The following is an 8,136-nucleotide window of genomic DNA, read 5'->3' as shown; positions in this document are numbered from 1 at the left end:
TTACACATTGCCATTCTAGTGTCTGTTGTATTCTGCTGCCTTTCCTATCCTCTACTATGCCCCCTCCCCTCCCTTCCCCTCTTCTCTCTCTACCCCCTCTACTGTAATTCATTCCTCCCCCTTGTATTATTTTTCCCTTTCCCCTCACTTCCTCTTGTATGTAATTTTGTATAACCATGAGGGTCTCCTTCCATTTCCATGCAATTTCCCTTCTCTCTCCCTTTCCCTCCCACCTCTCATCCTTGTTTAATGTTGGTCTTCTTCTCATGTTCTTCTTCCCTAGTCTGTTCTTAGTTACTCTCCTTATATCAAAGAAGACATTTGGCATTTGTTTTTTAGGGCTTGGCTAGCTTCACTTAGCATAATCTGCTCTAATGCCATCCATTTCCCTGCAAATTCTATGATTTTGTCATTTTTAAATGCAGAGTAATACTCCATTGTGTATAGATGCCACATTTTTTTTATCCATTCATCTATTGAAGGGCATCTAGGTTGCTTCCACAGTCTTGCTATTGTGAATTGTGCTGCCATGAACATCGATGTAGCAGTGTCCCTGTAGCATGCTGTTTTTAGGTCTTTAGGGAATAGACCGAGAAGGGGAATAGCTGGGTCAAATGGTGGTTCCATTCCCAGCTTTCCAAGAAATCTCCATACTGCTTTCCAAATTGGCTGCACCAATTTGCAGTCCCACCAACAATGAGCAAGTGTACCCTTTTCCCCACATCCTCGCCAGCACTTGTTGTTGTTTGACTTCATAATGGCTGCCAATCTTACTGGAGTGAGATGGTATCTTAGGGTGGTTTTGATTTGCATTTCTCTGACTGCTAGAGATAGTGAGCATTTTTCCATGTACTTGTTGATTGATTGTATGTCCTCCTCTGAGAAGTGTCTGTTAAGGTCGTTGGCCCATTTGTTGATTGGGTTATTTGTTATCTTATTGTCTAATTTTTTGAGTTCTTTGTATACTCTGGATATTAGGGCTCTATCTGAAGTGTGAGGAGTAAAGATTTGTTCCCATAATGTAGGCTCCCTATTTACCTCTCTTATTGTTTCTTTTGCTGAGAAAAAACTTTTTAGTTTGAGTAAGTCCCATTTGTTGATTCTAGATGTTAACTCTTGTGCTATGGGTGTCCTATTGAGGAATTTGGAGCCCGACCCCACAGTATGTAGGTCATAGCCAACTTTTTCTTCTATCAGATGCCATGTCTCTGATTTGATATCAAGCTCCTTGATCCATTTTGAGTTAACTTTTGTGCATGGCGAGAGAAAGGGATTCAGTTTCATTTTGTTGCATATGGATTTCCAGTTTTTCCAGCACCATTTGTTGAAGATGCTATCCTTCCTCCATTGCATGCTTTTAGCCCCTTTATCAAATATAAGAAAGTTGTAGTTTTGTGGGTTGGTTTCTGTGTCCTCTATTCTGTACCATTGGTCCACCCACCTGTTTTGGTACCAGTACCATGCTGTTTTTGTTACTATTGCTCTGTAGTATAGTTTGAAGTCTGGTATTGCTATACCACCTGATTCACACTTCCTGCTTAGCATTGTTTTTTGCTATTCTGGGTCTTTTGTTTTTCCATATGAATTTCATGATTGCTTTCTCTATTTCTACAAGAAATGCCGTTGGGATTTTGATTGGCATTGCATTAAACCTATAGAGAACTTTTGGTAATATCACCATTTTGATGATGTTAGTTCTGCCTATCCATTAACAGGGTATATTTTTCCATCTTCTAAGATCTTCTTCAATTTCTCTCTTAGGGTTCTGTAGTTTTCATTGTATAAGTCTTTCACCTCTTTTGTTAGGTTGATTCCCAAGTGTTTTATTATTTTTGAGGATATTGTGAATGGAGTGGTTGTCCTCATTTCCATTTGAGAGGATTTGTCGCTGATATACAGGAATGCCTTTGATTTATGCGTGTTGATTTTATATCCTGCCACTTTGCTGAATTCATTTATTAGCTCTAATAGTTTCTTTGTAGACCCTTTTGGGTCTGCTAGGTATAGAATCATGTCATCTGCAAATAGTGATAATTTAAGTTCTTCTTTTCCTATTTTTATGCCTTTAATTTCTTTCATCTGTCTAATTGCTCTGGCCAGTGTTTCGAGAACTATGTTGAACAGAAGTGGTGAGAGAGGGCATCCCTGTCTTGTACCAGATCTTAGAGGGAATGCCTTCAATTTTTCTCCATTCAGAATGATGCTAGCCTGAGGCTTAGCATAGATTGCTTTTACAATGTTGAGGTACGTTCCTGTTATCCCTAGTTTTTCGAGAGTTTTGAACATAAAGGGATGCTGTACTTTGTCGAATGCTTTTTCCGCATCTATCGAGATGATCATATGGTTCTTATTTTTAAGTCTATTGATGTGGGGAATAACATTTATTGATTTCCGTATATTGAACCAGCCTTGCATCCCAGGAATGAATCCTACTTGATCATGGTGTACAATTTTTTTGATATGATTTTGTATCCGATTCGCCAGAATTTTATTGAGGATTTTTGCATATAGGTTCATTAGAGATATAGGTCTGTAGTTTTCTTTCTTTGAAGTGTCTTTGTCTGGTTTAGGAATCAGGGTGATGTTGGCCTCATAGAATGAATTTGGAAGTTCTCCTTCTTTTTCTATTTCCTGAAATAGCTTGAAAAGTATTGGTATTAGTTCCTCTTTAAAGGTTTTGTAAAACTCTGCTGTATACCCATCCGGTCCTGGGCTTTTCTTAGTTGGTAGTCTTTTGATGATTTCTTCTATTTCCTCAATTGATATTGGTCTGTTTAGGTTGTCTATATCCTCCTGTCTCAATCTAGGCAGATCATATGACTTAAGAAATTTATTGATGCCTTCACTATCTTCTATTTTATTGGAGTATAAGGATTCAAAATAATTTCTGATTATCTTCTGTATTTCTGAAGTGTTTGTTGTGATATTGCCTTTTTCATCCCGTATGCTAGTAGTTTGAGTTCTCTCTCTTCTTCTCTTTGTTAGCATGGCTAAGGGTCTGTCGATTTTATTTATTTTTTCAAAGAACCAACTTTTAGTTTTGTCAATTTTTTCAATTGTTTCTTTTGTTTTGATTTCATTAATTTCAGCTCTGATTTTAATTATTTCTTGCCTTCTACTTCTTTTGCTGTTGTTTTGCTCTTGTTTTTCTAGGATTTTGAGATGAAGTATGAGATCATTTATTTGTTGGTTTTTTCTTTTTTTAAGGAATGAACTCCATGCAATGAATTTTCCTCTTGGAACTGCTTTCAATGTGTCCCATAGATTCCGATATGTTGTGTCTGTGTTTTCATTTATCTCTAAGAATTTTTTAATTTCCTCCTTGATGTCTTCTATAACCCATTGATCATTCAGTAACCTATTGTTCATTCTCCAAGTGATGCATGATTTTTCCTTCCTTCTTTTATCGTTGATTTTCAGTTTCATTCCATTATGATCAGATAAGATGCATGGTATTATCTCTACTCCTTTATATTGTCTAAGAGTTGCCCTATGACATAATATATGATCTATTTTTGAGAAGGATCCATGTGCTGCTGAGAAAAAAAGTGTAACTGCTTGATGTTGGGTGGTATATTCTATATATGTCAATTAAGTCTAGGTTATTAATTGTGTTATTGAGTTCTATAGTTTCCTTATTTAACTTTTGTTTGGAAGATCTGTCCAGTGGTGAGAGAGGTGTGTTGAAGTCTCCCATGATTATTGTATGGTGGTCTATTAGACTCTTGAACTTGAGAAGAGTTTGCTTGATGAACATAGCTGCACTATATATATTTATGATTGTTATGTCTTGTTGGTGTATGGTTCCCTTGAGCAGTATGTAGTGTCCCTCTTTATCCCTTTTGATTAACTTTGGCTTGAAATCTATTTTATTTGATATGAGTATGGACACTCCTGCTTGTTTCCGAAGTCCATATGAGTGATATGATTTTTCCCAACCTTTCACCTTCAGTCTATGTATGTCTTTTCCTATCAAATGCGTCTCCTGTAGGCAGCATATTGTTAGGTCATGTTTTGTGATCCATTCTACTAGCCTATGTCTCTTAATTGGTGAGTTTAAGCCATTAACATTTAGGGATATTATTGAGATATGGGTTATCCTTCCAGCCATATTTGTTTATTTATGTTACTAATTATGGTTTGTTTTCCTCTTTGATTATTTTCCCCCCTTTACTGTCCTACCTCCCACTGTTGGTTTTCATTGTTTTTTCCATTTCCTCTTCCTGTAATGTTTTGCCGAGGATTTTTTGGAGAGATGGTTTTCTAGCTGCAAATTCTTTTAACTTTTGTTTATCATGGAAGGCTTTAATTTCATCTTCCATCTTGAAGCTTAATTTTGCTGGATACACAATTCTTGGTTGGAACCCATTTTCTTTCAGTGTTTGAAATATGTTATTCCAGGATCTTCTAGCTTTCAAAGTCTGTGTTGAGAGATCAGCTGTTATCCTGATTGGTTTACCCCTAAATGTAATCTGCTTCCTTTCTCTTGTAGCTTTTAAAATTCTCTCCTTATTCTGTATGTTGGGCATCTTCATTATAATGTGTCTAGGTGTGGATCTCTTATGATTTTGCACATTCGGTGTCCTGTAGGCTTCTAGGATTAGGGATTCTGTCTCATTCTTCAAGTCTGGGAAGTTTTCTCGTATTATTTCATTGAATTTGGTTTGGACCTCTATGCCTTCCTGTATCCCAATGACTCTTAAGTTTGGTCTTTTAATGTTATCCCATATTTCTTGAATGTTCTGCTCATGGTTCCTTAACAGTCTTGCTGAGCTGTCTATGTTCTTTTCAAGTTGAAATCCTTTGTCTTCATTGTCTGATGTTCTATCTTCTAAGTGTTCTACTCTGCTGGTAGTATTCTCAATTGAGTTTTTAAGTTGGTTTATTGCTTCCTGCATTTCTAGGATTTCTATTTGTTTGTTTTTTATTACCTCTATCTCCCTGTGAAATTGATCTTTTGCTTCTTGGATTTGTTTATGTAATTCATTTTCAAAGTGATCTTTCATTGTCTGATTTTGCTGTCTCATGTCTTCCTTGAGACTCCAGATCATCTGAAACATGTATATCCTGAATTCTTTTTCTGACATTCCATCTGTTGCAGCTATTACCTCTTCTAGAGTTGAGTTGACCTGCATTGCTTGTGGTCCTTTCTTTCCTTGTCTTTTCATACTGCTCGCGTTTCTTTGTGCTTGGTGAAACTGTTGTGTTTTTGAAATTTTCCCTCTATTTATTTATATTGCTCTTGTATAGTTGAAAAATCTCCCTTGCTGGGCGGGTAGTGGCTGTGATCCTCCTCCAATTGGGGTGATCCGCCTACCACGTTGGCGGGCCGCTAGGTCTGCTCTGCCAGTCGGTCGCAGGTCTGCCCACCCTGCGGGCGCGGGTGGCGGCTCTGCTCGGCCCCTACTCCAATTGGTGTGACGTGTCTACCACGCTGGCAGGCCTCTGGGCCTGTTCCGCCGGTGGGTCGCAGGTCTGCCTACCTTGCAGATGCGGGGGGAGGGGGCTGCTCTGCCCTTCAGCTGGCCGCTGGGCCTCATCTGCCGGTGGTCACAGTTCCGCCTACCTTGCAGGCACGGGGGGAGGGGGCGGCTCTGCCCCTCAGCAGGCTGCTGGACCTGTTCTGCTGGTGGGTTGCAGGTCCGCCTACCCCGCAGGCGCGTGGGGCAGCTCTGTCACTCCGCAGGTTTCTGGGCCTGACCTGCTGGTGGGTCGCAGGTCCGCCTACCTTGCAGGTGCGGGGGGAGGGGGCGGCTCTGCCCCTCAGCAGGCCGCTGGGCCTGATCTGCCCGTGGTCACAGTTCCGCCTACCTTGGAGGCACGGGGGAGGGGGCGGCTCTGCCCCTCAGCAGGCCGCTGCTCCTGTTCTGCTGGTGGGTCGCAGGTCCGCCTACCCTGCAGGCGCGTGGGGCAGCTCTGCCACTCCGCAGGTTGCTGGGCCTGACCTGCCAGTGGGTCGCAGGTCCTCCTACCTTGCAGGTGCGGGGGAGGGGGCAGCTCTGCCCCTCAGCAGGCTGCTGGGCCTGTTCTTAATGTTCCCATTTTGATTCAAACAATCAAGCTTGTCCATCTACAGAATCTAAATGAAGTTAGACTTGACTACAGTGCATATTCTAAAGTACTGGTTAGCTGTTTTTAACCAATGCAATTAGTTCACTATAAAGGGGGGAGAAAGGAGCCCATAAAATTAAAATAAAACTACCTTTCCCCTCAAAACAAAAACAAAAACAAAACAAAACACCCTTACCCCTGGCAGCTAACCCTGATAGCTACCTTCATTCACAGTGCTTTATACTTAAGCCATGATGGGGGCTTTTATAAGCAGAGAGCCACCGCTTTTAAACATTTCACAATAATCCAACTTCTAGCCACGGCTTTTTTTTAAACATTTTTTTTATTTAGGTGTAGATGGACACCATATCTTTGTTTATGTATTTATTTTCTTATGTGGTGCTTAGGATTGAACCCAGTGCCTCACACATGTGAGGCAAGTGCTCAACCACTGAGCTACAACTCAGCCCTTGGCTCAAGCTTTACAACAGTAAATCAGGACAAAGCAAAGATTTGCTAATGTGTATTTAATCACCAAAGAACTGAAGATGTCTGAGCTTTCATTTTGTAATGTTTCTATTAAGACTGTGTCCACTAAATGCAAACAAAAAAGGAAGACGTCTTGGCAGAACAGGAGAAGTGAAGCACACTTGATGATAAGATGGATTTGAATATTATTCATATCATATAGACTAATCCATGCTCTAGCTATTTCTGTGGCTTGGTCTTGGTTGGTCTTCCACTGCTCCGCTACATCATTTGCTAACAGATCATCTGGATTAGGAGCACTTAACAAAGCCTGGATCCATAGCAGAGCTGTGCGGATCTGCAGTGCTGGAGATCACTTATCTTTCAATATCAGACATATTCTTCCCAACTTGTCTACATTAGGATGATAAATTTTGGTCATGAAATGTACTTTAGGTGCTGCCATTGGGTATTGTTCTGGAAGGAATAGTTTAGGCTTAAAAGTCCCTCCCTCAAAGGGGGAAACCTGGGGGCCAGCAATTTGAGTAAAGAAAATAACAGGTGTTGCTCTCATATGGTTCTGCTTTCATGCCAGGATCTGGTTCTGCCAGAAAATGCTGGGTTTCCTTGATGATCCTGCAGGGCAGCCTGGCCATCTTATCAGATCTGGAGTTTGGCCTCTGGTTTCGTCTCCGGCTCCGCTTGCCTCATGCATGAGTGGAAGTCCTGCTCAACTCACTAAATTCTAACAATAACCTAACAATAATATAGAAAGTAGTTTATATCTCTCTATTTAAAATTATTTGTTTGTTTATTTATTTATTAGGTAGGAAATTGAGGGATAGAGAGGTTAAGCAGCTTGTTGAAGTTTACACAGCTGAATAGTGGCAGAGCTTGGATTTGAACCCACACAGGCAACTTTCAGGGCCTTTGATCTTAAACATTGGGCTGCTGGTTCTCCAACTTTAGTGAATATCAGAATCACCAGGATGGTTCATTAAAACCTGAGTTTCTGGGCTCATCCCAGGAATTTCTGACTCTGTGGAGCTAGAGTGGGTCTGAGAATTTGCCTTTCTAACAAATGCTCAGGTGATGCTCTTCCCAGGCCCACAATTTGAGGATACTTGCAGTGGACTACAGGTGTGAGAGCTTTATGTAATTAAGACACACATGGAAACAACTTGGCAGGCTTGGAGTTGTGACATAACTATCCTTCATGGATTGTCCATTGGATTTTTATCTTCCAACTGTATATTATAAAGGAAAAGAACTAAAATAACATTTACTGGGAATATTTCATGGAGGATCTCGTCAACCCTATGAGATAGGTGCAATTACTATCAATCCTGTCAACAAGTGAGAATTTATAAAAGATTCATAGAGTATTCAGAAGAGAGAAAAGAGTCTTTTCTTTCTTCCTTTCTTTCCTCCTTCTCCTCCTCCTTCTTCTTTTTGGTACCAGGGATTGAACCCAGGGATATATTTAACCACTTAGCCACATGGAGCTTAACTAACTTGTCCAAGGTCACATGAAGTAAGTGATGAAGATGGGATTCAACTCAATTTATTAAATTCAATCCATCTGACGGTGTGTACTTCCCTGAACCATTATATTCT

At 40.4% G+C, this 8,136-nt stretch overlaps 1 pseudogene across 1 annotated transcript; it reads right to left on the bottom strand.

Annotated features, from left to right (window-relative positions):
- Positions 1-6,526: 6,526 nt before the first annotated feature.
- LOC308653396 (ubiquitin-conjugating enzyme E2 N-like) lies at positions 6,527-7,175 on the bottom strand (annotated as a pseudogene). Its single transcript has one exon. The product of its transcript is annotated as a ubiquitin-conjugating enzyme E2 N-like (transcript).
- Positions 7,176-8,136: the final 961 nt, after the last annotated feature.

This window comes from Spermophilus citellus (genome assembly GCF_964194105.1).
Source record: "Spermophilus citellus genome assembly, chromosome: 7".
Lineage (NCBI taxonomy): Eukaryota > Metazoa > Chordata > Mammalia > Rodentia > Sciuridae > Spermophilus > Spermophilus citellus.
Note: the sequence above shows the minus strand (reverse complement) of the source record. Positions and strands in the feature narration are given on the sequence as shown.